The following is a 13,431-nucleotide window of genomic DNA, read 5'->3' as shown; positions in this document are numbered from 1 at the left end:
ATTAGAACTGCTCATGTATGTGTCATGTTCCTTGTAAAGCTGAGAGGCAACAGAGATTTTTCCTTTAGTTCAGGTGTGAGTGCTTTTGGAACAAGAGGATGCCATTTATATCCCATGTATTTCCACGTGGCCACACTATATAGCAAAGTGCAAGCCATGAAGTGCCCCGGTGGCCACAGATTTGGTACACCAGATCTGAAGAGATCTTTTACAGCCCCAGTTTTTAAGGGCCAAATATTTCTCTTTCCCCAGGAAAACAGAGGGTTGAAAGTGCAGAAAGATACACAAGGTATTGCAGCACATGATGTCTGATGCATATGCTGCCAATGCGCACCTCTTAAAAAAAATCCATTGCACAAGGGTAGAAACTTTCAGTGATGCCATGGAGAAGCTGTCTAGGCCAAAGTTCCAATACATGGTACCACGGCTAGGGCCAGAGGCCCAGGCAGAGTTGTGTTTGTAAGATGTCACCCAAAGCCATTTTCTGTATATTGTCATATGAACATATGTATAATAGCATTCCATTGCCCCTGTATGGTGGTGATGCTTTGATAAGCAAAACACCCCCAAAAACAAAAACACAATTTGCACAAGTTATTGCGGCCGTAATTTGTGATGAGTTTTCAGATGGCACCAAGGTTGGGAATAGCATATGCATTAACTTGGTCTGGGTCTGTGCTTCTTATTTTTCACGATACAAGTGTTTACATTTCACCGTCATGCAGGAGGGATTCTTGTGAATGCTTTGCGCTGCAATCTTACTACAATGTGTTCTAGTGCTTCAGGGAACATGCCCCTTCAGCATTTTTCACTTGTACAAGTGGGTTTGCCATCTGGTTCTGAATTAACATTGTACAAGTATTATTTTCCATGGAACAAATGAGAGGATGGGATCCCAAAATTTCACAATCTTGCATGGGGAAAAATCAGGAAAGGCTGTGAATTAATTTTGCTGACAAAGAAAAGAGGAAAAGGAGCAATGATAGATGAGAACAAATGCAGCACCTCCTATACTGCACATTAAAAACAGATCATGAATTTAGAAGTGAAAATCCAGAGATGGTTGTTTCACCTCTTTCATGATCAGGACATATTGATCAAAATTAAAACAAGCTATCATTGTAACTCTCTTGGATTATCTCTTTTTATGGCCTACATGAAAGAAGCATAATGGGGGGAGTGTGAATAGTCTCCTGGAACATTTTGGTGAATGCTCTACTCCAGGTGTTGATCAATCTGTCATTCGTGGATTTTAAGAATAGGTTAGACAATCATCTGTCTAGATAGACTTAATTTTGCTTCAGTGCAGGGGGAGGGACTAGATGACCCTGCGATTCCTATCAGCCCTATATTTCTATGAATCTCCCCACTACATTTTGAGTAGGCTCAAATTTTAAAAACTAGAAATAAAATCAGGTAAAGCTCATTGTGTTTGTATAGTGTAGTCCCTACTGCACGCGATAAGATTTGGGTATGAATGTTATCCAGGCTTAAGAAGCATCAGTGATGACCCATGGCTTCAGCTCTGTGACCCAGCCTTTTGTCTTTCCAAGCCAGTCTGTAGTGGGATACAGATTACTGAAACAGCTGCATGAGCTATTTCACTAAATTCTAGTTCACAAATTCCCTCTTTGAATTTAGCCCATTCATACAACACTGAAGTACTAGAAGCCTAGCAGGAAAGCTAAAGCACCACCTGAGACTGATCCAAGCCCTTTTTGGCTTGTGAACATCAAGAACATATGGGACTCCTACCAAGAACATCAACAACACCACTGAAAAAGAAAATCTGCTTCTCCCTCTCAAAAGCACAGTATAATATGACCAATACTTATGACCCCAATTACTTCCTGGCATCTAGCCTCCCAGTCTTGAGCCATTACCTACTGCCATCTTCAACTCCAGCTAGATACTGCTCATATCCTGGATTCCTCCAAATCAGGCTTCCAGCCAGGACAGATGTCAGGGGTTAGCGACACTGTGCTGACATAATGGGCTGTTGCTCTTCCATCTCCTGTGCCCAGACCTGTGCAAATCCCATAGACATCCATCTCCCGTATCTGTAAGAAGGTCCTAGGGATGACAAAGATCCTATTCTAGCAATGGGTGGTGAGAAGACTGCACCCCCTGCTGTGAGGTTAGGCCTTGGCCAGGGTGATCCAACTCTGGTGATTTCCAAGTTTGATTGTTGCAATTCTCTGAATACAGAAAAGGATTGATTTTAAAACAAAGCTACAATTGTTTCAGAACAGAGCAGTCCATCTGTTCAGCAACCCAGCTCACCAAAAGGACACTGCCCTAGAGCTCTGCTCCCTTTACTGGCTACCCAGACATGATCAAACGCCTCATGCTTGCCCAAGTTACCAAAGGGACCACTTCAGTCTGTGTGATTGTGACCTTCTTGAAGTGCTGCATTCTATTGGAACAGCAGAACTGTCAGCTTTAAGGATGAGGCTCATGTGTGCGTGAGACAGAACTTTCTTAGTGCCTGATCCAAAAGTCTGGCACTCATGTTTGAGACAGATCAACATATTCAAGAAATTCAGCTCCTTCAGAACAAATTGCAAAACCAACTTATTTGACTTAGCATTCCTCCAAACAACCAAAAAGTTAAACACCCACATTCTTGTACTTGCAGACTGGGGACAGGAGGGGAAGGAAGGTGACAGATAACTGTATCTTGTGTATCCACTTTACAATTTGTTAAGAATCAGATGCTCACATACCATGGTGGTGGGTGCCATATCAGAAACTAGCTAGCTGAAGGAAGGACAGGCTTGTGGTTAAGACACAGAGCTATCACAGGGTTCTGTTCTGAGCGCTACAGCAGGTTGTGTAGGAAGCTGGCTAAGCCACTTATTTTTGTGTCACAATTCCTCCATTTGTAAAATGGGGATAGTAATGAGACCTAATTTATTAGGATCAGGTTGTTTGGCTTTTATATAGGTGTGCGTGGTGGTGGTAGTGGTGGGAAGCTCCAAATTATAGTCAAATCACAGCCTTTATGAAGGATCCTGAAGCCCTTGCTTGATTCATTTAAATTTTGAAGAAACCTTTAGCATGTAGTAATCCCATCCCTATTCAACAAAGCACTCAAGCAAGTGCTTAACTTTAAGCATGTCCTGAAGTCCCCAATTAAAACTTTTAATTAAATGTATGATTGAGTGCTTTGCTGAATGGGGATGTAACTACCTACATGCTTAAGGTTAAGTGCTCTGCTGACTTGGAGACTATAACAGAAATTGTTGCAAACTGAACTGTGGAATAACTGCTGCCCCAAGTGTGTACCAAAATGTACAAATGTTTAATCTGGGAAGTATTCACGTACTTACTACCATAACACAAGCAACCAGCTCAAATGATTAGTACCTAGACTTTCGTGAAATGTACAATAATTATCCTCCAATGGGTAAAATATCATTAGATGTTTCATTATCTTGGTAAATTACAAGTGAGTAAACTTTGTGTGGTAAATTGTCATAGAAATTTTGCAAGGCTGGATAAGGGCCAAGACTTTTTATAACTGTCGGTCTATTTAGTTTGCAAACACAAGCACCATGATTGCAGGAATAGTGACAATAATTATGCCTGCAATCACGAAAATCTGGGCCAAGATCAATAAAAAATTCATGTCATTCAGAGAGATGTATGACATTGCTCTTTTAACAAATGCTTACTAGTGAATCAGGCCCATAGTTCTCTGCACCTTGTGTTGCCATTTACACCTGTGCAAAGCTGGTGTAAAACACTACCATTCTGATTTGGATTCACTCTGCACTCATTTCCTGTTTGGCCAGGCGAGCTCATCAGCACAGGTGACCATGCAGTCCCAGAATCAAAAAAGAGCTCCAGCATGGACTGAACGGGAGGTACTGGATCTGACTGCTGTATGGGGAGAGGAATCCGTGCTATCAGAACTACGTTCCAAAAGATGAAATGCCAAAACATTTCAAAAAATCTCAGAGGCCATGAGGGACAGAGGCTACATCAGGGATGCAACACAGTGCCACGTGAAACTTAAGGAGCTCAGACAAGCGTACCAGAAAACCAAAGAATCAAATGGATGCTCTGGGACAGAGCCCCAGACATGCCATTTCTACGTTGAGCTACATGCAATTCTAGGGGGGGCCACCACCACTACCCCACCCCGGTCCATGGACTCCGAGGATGTGATACTCTCCGCCATGGCTGAGGATTTAGCAGAGGAGGAGGAGGAGGACGAGCTTGGGGAGAGCAGAGCACACCGTTCTCCCCGACAGCCAGGATCTTTTTATCACCCTGACTGAAATACCCTCCCAATCCAACGAAGCCAGAGAAGGGATCTCTGGTGAGTGTACCTTTTAAAATATAATATATGTTATAAAAGCAAGCGTTTTTTAATGATTAAGTAGCCCTGAGGGCTTGGGATGCATTCGTGGCCAGTACTGCTACTGGAAAAGTCTGTTAACGTGTCTGGGGATGGAGCGGAAATCCTCCAGGGACATCTCCATGAAGCTCTCCTGGAGGTACTCTAAAAGCCTTTGCAGAAGGTTTCTGGGGAGAGCAGCCTTATTCCGTCCTCCATGGTAGGACACTTTACCACGCCATGCTAGTAGCAAGTAATCTGGTATCATTGCATGACAAAGCCTGGCAGCGAGTGGTCCCGGTGTTTGCTGGCATTCAAGCAACATCTGTTCTTTAGCTCTCTGTGTTATCCTCAGGAGAGTGATATCGTTCACGGTAACCTGGTTGAAATAGGGGAATTTGATTAAGGGGACATTCAGAGGTGGCCGTTTCTACTGGGCTGTTTGCCTGTGGCTGAAAAGAAATCCTCCCCGCTGTTAGCCACGCTGTGGGAGGGGGGGCCATTGGTGCTGAGCTGTTTGCGTTTGGCTAGCAGGGATCTTCCCTGATACCAGCCAGGCGGTGGGGGGAGGGGAAAAGCGATCATCCCAGAGAATTGGATGGGGGGAGGGGGTTAGTTTGATTTCTGCTGCTGCACGTTAACAGGAAAACTGCAGCAGTAAATGGCCAACTCAACGGGCTTTGCTTGGTATGGGAAAGGAGAGGGCTGCTGTTATGAAGGTTGCAGAAGCCGAAAGACTATGGTTTACCATGGCCACCTGCAAGCCGAATTCTGTTGCCCGGCCCTGCGTGTGTGATCTCTAACACCAAAGCCGCAGGCACTCAATATAAGATGCAAAATGCGACCTTGTACCAAAATCACATGTGCTATGTAATGTGAATACTGTTGTTCACCGTGAAAGAGTATAGCCATTGTTCTGTAAAATGTATCTTTTTAAATACTTCACTCCTTTTTTTTCCTCCAGCAGCTGCAAATGTTTTAAGCCTCCCTCCTCCATCCCAGAGGCTATCTCAGATAAGGCGGCGAAAAAAACGCATGCGCGTTGAAATGTTCTCTGAGCTCATGCAGTCGTCCAGCACTGACAGAGCTGTGTGGAGGGACACAATAGCAGAGTACAGGACGGTGGCTGATGAACATGAGGAGAGGTGGCAGCAGGAAGATCAGAGGAGGCATGAGGAAACGCTGGGGATACTGTGGGATCAAACGGACATGCTCTGGCATCTGGTGGAGGTTCATGAATGGCAGCAGGATCACAGGCTGCCACTGCAGCCCCTGCTTAACTGCCCTCCCTCCTCCCCAAGTTCCATAGCCTCCTCAGCCAAATGCCTAAGAATATGGGGTGGGAGGCTCCAGGCACCCAACCACTCCATCTCAGTGGACAGCCCAAGCAACAGAAGGCTGGCATTCAACAAGTTTTAAGGTGGCCTTTTCCTTCCCATCTACCCTCCTCCCACACCCCACCTGGGCTACCTTGTGAGTTATCTCCCTATTTTTATAATCAATTAATAAAGAATACATGTTTTTTAAATGATAGTGACTTTATTTCCTTTGCAAGCAAGTTGTGATCGAAGGTGGGAGGGTGGGTGGCTTACAGGGAATTAGAGTCAACCAAGGGGACGGGTTTTCATCAAGGAGAAACAAACAGAAGTGTCTCACAGTACCCTGGCCAGTCATGAAACTGGTTTTCAAAGTTTCTCTGATACTCACCGCTTCCTGCTGTGCTCTTCTAACTGCCCTGGTGTCTGGCTGCGCGTATTCAGTGGCCAGACGATTTGCATCAACCTCCCACCCCGCCATAAACGTCTCCCTCTTACTCTCACAGAGATTGTGGAGCACACAACAAGCAGCAATAACAATGGGAATACTGGTTTCGCTGAGGTCTGAGCGAGTCAGTAAACTGCGCCAGCGACCCTTTAAACATCCAAATGCACACTCTACCACCATTCTGCACTTGCTCAGCCTATAGTTGAACACTCCTGACTACTGTCCAGGGTGCCTGTGTATGGCTTCATGAGCCATGGCATTAAGGGGTAGGCTGGGTCCCCACGGATAACTATAGGCATTTCAACATCCCCAACAGTTATTTTCTGGTCTGGGAAGTAAATCCCTTCCTGCAGCCGTTTAAACAGACCAGAGTTCCTGAAGACGCGAGCGTCATGAACCTTTCCTGGCCATCCCATGTTGATGCTGGTGAAATGTCCCTTGTGATCCACCAGTGCTTGCAGCACCATTGAAAAGTACCCCTTGCGGTTTATGTACTGGCAGCCCTGGTGGTCCGGTCCCAAGATAGCGATATGCGTTCCGTCTATAGCCCCACCACAGTTAGGGAATCCCATTGCAGCAAAGCCATCTAGTATGACCTGCACATTTCCCAGAATCACTACCTTTGATAGCAGCAGCTAAATGATTGCATTGGCTACTTGCATCACAGCAACCCCCACAGTAGATTTGCCCACTCCAAATTGATTACCGACTGACTGGTAGCTGTCTGGTGTTGCAAGCTTCCACAGGGCTATTGCCACTCGCTTGTGAACTGTGAGGGCTGCTCTCATCTTGGTATTCTTGTGCTTCAGGGCAGGGGAAAGCAAATCACAAAGTTCCATGAAAGTGCCCTTACGCATGCAAAAGTTTCGGAGCCATGGGAATCATCCCAGACCTGCAACACTATGTGGTCCCACTGCTCTGTGCTTGTTTCCCAGGCCCAGAATCGGAGTTCCATGGCATGAGCCTGCCCCATTAAAACCATGATCTCCAAATTGCAGGGGAACGCGGTTTTAGAGAAAAGTGTGTTCATGTCCTCATCACCGCACTGCCGTCGCCTCCTCACCTGGTTTTTCACGTGCTGGTTCTGCATACACTGCACGATAATGCACCAGGTGTCTACAATGGTCATAACTGCTGTGGTGAGCTGAACGGGTTCCATGCTTGCTGTGTTATGGCTGCTCCTGCTCGGGCAATCCAGGGAAAAGGGCGTGAAACGATTGTTTGCCGTTGCTCTGGCGGAGGGAGGCACAACTGACAACATGGCTTACAGGGTTGGCTTACAGGGAATTAAGATCAACAAAGGGGCTGGCTTTGCGAGAAACAGAATGGCCCTCTCAAGGATAGAACTCCAAACCTCAAGGATAGAACTCAAAACTGGGTTTAGCAGGCCGTTGATTTCATGGAGGGAGGGAGGAGAAAATGGATACAAAACAAATCTGGTCTATTTCTTGTTTTGATCCACTTCATCTATCTTTATACATCTTGCTGGCAGCAGACTGTGGAGTACAACCGCTAGCCATCGTCACCTCCTGGGTGCTCGGCAGAAGACGGTGCAGTATGACTGCTGGCCATCGTCTTCTGCTGGCTGCAGATTAATAGACAGTGCACTGCTGGTAGGACTGAATCGCCATGAGACGAAACTTAAAAGGGAAATGACCTGGCTGAGTCACTCCCATGTTTGCCCAGGCGCCGCTGACCTCATTGAGGTTGGTCAAAAGAGCATCCTGGACTACGTCAATGACGGCTACCAGTCATACTGCACTGTCTGCTGCCAAAAGGCAATAAACTGTTGCTGTGTAGCAATGCAGTACCACGTCTGCCAGCACCCAGGAGACATACGGTGACAGTGAGCTGAGCAGGCTCCATGCTTGCCGTGGTATGGCGTCTGCGCAGGTAACTCAAGAAAAAAGGCTTAAAACGATTGTCTGCCCTTGCTTTCACGGAGGGAGGGAGGGAGGGAAGGGGGCCTGACGATATGTACCCAGAACCACTCGCGTCAATGTTTTAGCCCCATCAGGCACCGGGATTTCTACCCAGAATTCAAACGGGTGGAGGAGACTGCGGGAACTGTGGGATAGCCACCCACAGTGCAACGCTCCGGAAGTCGACGGTTGCCTCGGTACTGTGGACACACTCCGCCGACTACATGCACTTACAGCATTTGTGTGGGGACACACACAATTGACTGTATAAAAACACTTTCTACAAAACCGACTTCTATAAATTCGACCTAATTTCGTAGTGTAGACAAGGCCAAATGATTTAATTTGGGAGAGAGAACAGGAAAATGGCCACACTGTAAATCAACCCAAGGGGCCTATGGGAGCTCAGATTAAAGGGAGGGGAAGGTCTAAAACAGTCTTTCTGGCTCTTCTGTCTCCAGCATTAAACCATTTAATCTGTAAATCCTTGAGCTTTGATATGTGATTCTTGCTGTGTCATAGGATTTATTAATGTTTTGATGAGTTAGAACAAGCTGAAGGATTTTACACTCATGCTATCGAGCACCCACACAAATTGTGGAGTCTGAACATGTGATTCTGATCTCAGTTTTGGCCTGTCACATTGGATGATAAAATACTAACTATAATAAAAATGACTAACCTCTATCTCAGAGAAATGGCCTAGCGGAGTAAGCCAAGAACTCTTGAGGTCTATTTCCTCCTCTGCCACTAACTTGCTGTGTGGCCATGGGTACATTGTTTCACCTTTCTGAGCCTCAGGGGATCTGAGAAGGATTAATTAGGTAATGCTTGTAAAGCTTCTGTAACTCCTAAATTGTTTTTATGCATTTTAGGTACCCCGTGGTACTACACACACACTTATTTGCCAGGATCCACACTGCCTTGCAACCTTCCATTAAATCAAACAATTCAAAGATTCCATTAACATATATAATAAAAAGAGAGATGATTAATGATTAACAGCTCATCCAGAAATTTCCTCCCCAAAGTCCAGGCCTTTGACATGATTCTTTAGTGTTACTCTGAATTTCTTTCCGCATTAATTTCAATCAGTCATGAGAATCCCGGAAAATCGCTTTGGGGAACTTGTTCACACTCACTGCCACAGCAGATAACTTTGCATTCTAAACTCAGGCATTTGACTCCTATCTGTTTGGACATATGAGCTGCTCAGCACTGCTTTGGGAGGCAAGATATTTTTATATTCCCAGAAAGAGCACAACGTAGAGAGAGGAATTATCATTTACTGTTGTAATAGCTGCAAAACAGGGCAGAAATCAAACCCATATGAACTGCCCTGTTACTCGTGTAATTAACCGGACGGTATACATTTCATGTATATGCTCTCAAGATATATACTAAATAATGTTATAAACAGTAAATGATACCTAAGTGTAAGGATTCTTCAGTGACTATGGGGACCTGCGCCCTTTTGGTTTAAACAGAGGCAAGGCTAGAAGGCCCAGATCTTCAAAGGTATTTAGACACCTACCATCCATTGAAGTTAGGCATCTAAATACCTTTGAGGATCTGGGCTGAGGGCATCATGACTGAATAGTAAAATGTCCTGGGACTTTCCTCTCTCTGTTACTGACCAGGATTTTTGGAATAATGCTAGTAAGAAAAAAAAATAATCCACCCCCGGTTTGCACAAGATTCAGAACATGCATAAATTGCCTAACCCACTGTTGGTACAATGTAAATAATAATTACTTCACACCCTGGGACAAGATGCTTTCTGCGTTTTCAGTGAGTTCAGCCTAGCCATTCAGACAGCCAAATTGTGTTCAATAAAGTTGCTATTACTTTGTATTAATATTCACACAAGGCTCCCAGCAACCTGAAATAGAAGAGCAATGTTACAGTGCAAGGATGCAGCATGAACACAGATGTTGGAAAAGCACTTTATATTTGGATGTTGTTTCAAACATTGATATCCTATTGCTTGTATCAGTGTCTTTTTAACCAAGAGTCTCCCAAAATGAAAATGCTTGCAATTTCTTTGAATTCTATAATAAAACTTGATACGGATCATAAAAATAAAATGTGACCTTTTTTAAAAGCACACTTTTTTTTTAAGTTTTAAAAAATCTGACCCTCCCCGTTACTCACATGCACAATGTTAAGCATACACGAAAGGGGTTGCAGAAATGGAGGCAATGTTTGCAATAGTTATGGTAGTAATCTTTCTGTGTCTATTCATAGCTTTATAGATTATAAAACCACTAACGTGATCTAGTCTGACCTCCTGCATAAAACAGGCAGTAGGACTTCCTTGAATTACTTCCTGTTTGAACTGCAGTATATCTTAAAAACTTTCAATCTTGATTTTAGAAATCTCCAGTGACAGATAATCCACCACCGCCCTTAGGCAAATTGTTCCAATGGTTAAATACCCTCATTATTAAAAATGTGCACTATATTTCTAGTCTAAACCTGCCGCTTCAACTTCTAGCCATTGGAACTTCTTGCTATGCCTTTATCTGCTAGATTGAAGAGCTATCAAATTTCTGTTCCCCATGTAGGTATTTTTAGACAGTGATCAAGTCACCTGCTAGCTTTCTCTTTGTTAAAATAAACAGATTGAGCTCCTAGTATCTTTTCCAATGCTTTAATCATTCTCATGGGTCTTCTCTAAACTCTCCTCAATTTATCAACATCCTCCTTGAATTGTGAACACCAGACCTGGACCAGTAGTGGTCACCAACTACAGAGCTAGTAATAATCTCCTTACTCCTGTCCTACAGTCTCCTGTTTATACACCCTGTGACGTTATCTGATTAAAATATGACCACATAGGTCATTGTTGCAAACACTGTTATATATTTGCAACAAATCTAGTACAAAAGGTAGCATGTAAGATGTCTATGAAACGGTTATGATTATGCTATCTGTATGCACATATCATTTTGGTATTTGAAGTTATGAGTATTGGCTCTATACCTGGATTTCAAATGTTTGCTCCTCGGGTAATGCTCACAAGGTAGTTAGCCTGCACATCTTGGAGGTACTATTCAAATTAAGTGGCTCATCAAGAAACACTTAATTGACAATGGACCATGGAAGATGCCCATCTACACTAAATGGACCATCCTGCAAACGGACTGTCTGGGGTATAGGTAATGGCTTCTACTGTGTCCGAACCTTCATGCATGGGCATGTGACATGCCCATATGACTCCAAACACTATCTTGTCACCTGTAATTTTCCACTAGCTGTGCTGAGGGCTTTGTTTAAAACAATGGGTTTCCCTCCACATGGCAGAAGATATAAAAGGCCCTGGAGACTCCTCCATTTTGCCTCTATCCTGCTCCAGCCTCTTTCCTGCCCAAACTTCTGGACTATGGTCTATACTAATGGGAACATTCTTACCAATGGATTGAGGACCTTCCAATGATTTGGAAGTAGCCAGAGACTTGACTTAAGCCAGCAGTTTATTCCATCACTGCTATAAGCCTGAACCAAGAACTTTGCATTTATTGTATGTATTTGATTCCTTTAACCAATTTTAACTCTCATCTTTCTTTCTTTTTCTTTTTTTTTTATAAATAAATCTTTAAATTTTAGATATTAAAGGATTGGCATCAGTGTGATTTTTGGGTAAGATCTGAGTTATATATTGACCTGGGTGTGTGGCTGGTCCTTTGGGATCAGAAGAACCTTTTATTTGAAGAGACTGGTTTTAAAGAACCACTCATCTCTAAGTCTAGTGTTTTTGGTGGTAATACAGGACTGGAATGCCTGAGGAAACTGCTTTTATGACTTCTTGTTAGCCAGTGCGGTGAAAGAGAAGTTTACTTTTGTTGCTGGTTTGATATATCCTATGGGAGATTAGCCACCAGTCTTGGGGTGTATCTGCCATATTTTTCAACAGTTTGTCCTGAATTTGGCAGTTTATGGTTAGCTGATTATCCACCATGATCTCTAAGTCTTTTTCAAAATCCCCCGTCTTGTAAGGATAGCCTATATTATTTGTTCCTAGATGTATGACTTTACATTTGGCCTTATTGAAATGCATATTGTTTGTTTGAGCCCAGTTTATCAAGCAATCTAGATCGCTCTGTGCCAGTGACTTATCCTCTTCATTATTTATCAATCTCACAATCTTTGTGTCACCTGCAACCTTTATCAGTAATTATTTTATGTTTTCTTATTCTAGACCACTGATAAGAATGCAGAGCATAGAGCCAAGAACTGATCCCTATGGGACTCCACTAGAAACACACCTGCTTGAGCATGATTTAACATTATATTTCAAGACCTGTCAGTTAGCCAGTTTTTAAGCTTTTTGTGTGCCATGTTGATTTTGTATTATTCTAGTTTCTTAATCAAAATGTCATGCAGTAACAAGTCAAATGCCTTACAGAAGTCTACGTATCTTACACCAACACCTTATCAAGCAAACTTGTAATCATTACAAAAATCAAGTTGGCTTGACAAGATCTATTTTCCATAAACCCTTGTTAATTGGCATTAATTATGGTACCCTGCTTCAGTTCTTTATTAATCAAGTCCCATATCAGCCATTCCATTTTTTTGCCCAGGATCAATGTCAGGCTGACATGCCTATAATTTCCCAGGTCATCCAGTTTGCCCTTTGTAAATATAAAAGCAACATAAGCTTTCTTTCAGTCCTCTAGAACTTCCCTGTGTTCTAAACCTTATTAACAATCAGCATTAATGATAGAGAGAGCTCCTCAGCCACCTTTTAAAAAACTCTTGGATGCAAATTATCCAGTCCTGCTGATTTGAAAATGTCTAACTTTAGTAGCTGCTGTTTGAACATCCTCTTGAATTCTTGTTGGAATGGAAACTATTTCATCACCATCATATGAGGAATATATTATTTAGCTTTATCCTAAACACAGAACAGAAATATTTATTGAACTGCTTCTACCATTTCCATTGAACCCCGCTTCTGCCACGTTTTATTATTGACAATTTTACCATTTCCATCTAGTAATGGACCAATACCGTAGTCTTAAGTCAAAGAAATCCTATATTTTAAGAGCTTTTTCCATAGCAACGTGATGCTGTAATATTATTTATCTTTCTCTTGTGTTTTGTGTGATCATTTACACAAAGTTTAATAAACTATTATTCAAAAATATATTTATTTTTGTTATCTATACCTGATATCTATGGCCAGTACAACAACAGGCAGATTTTCTGCGCTGACTGTAAGAGAGCAGTAACAATGGGCCTGACTGTGCATCCCTTATCTACATGTGCATCTGCATTCAGAGAAGACCTTCTGTGTACAGATCTCCCCTTCCCAGGCATGAGTGCGCGGGTGGGTTCAGCCACCTCTATAGTAGCATCTCCCCTAGCCCTGCTCACCCAATTCAGAGCCAGCCT

This window comes from Lepidochelys olivacea (assembly GCF_965140295.1).
Source record: "Lepidochelys olivacea isolate rLepOli2 genome assembly, chromosome: 9".
In the NCBI taxonomy this organism is placed as follows: Eukaryota; Metazoa; Chordata; order Testudines; family Cheloniidae; genus Lepidochelys; species Lepidochelys olivacea.
The sequence above is the reverse complement of the archived record's forward strand: the minus strand, read 5'-3'. Positions refer to the sequence as shown.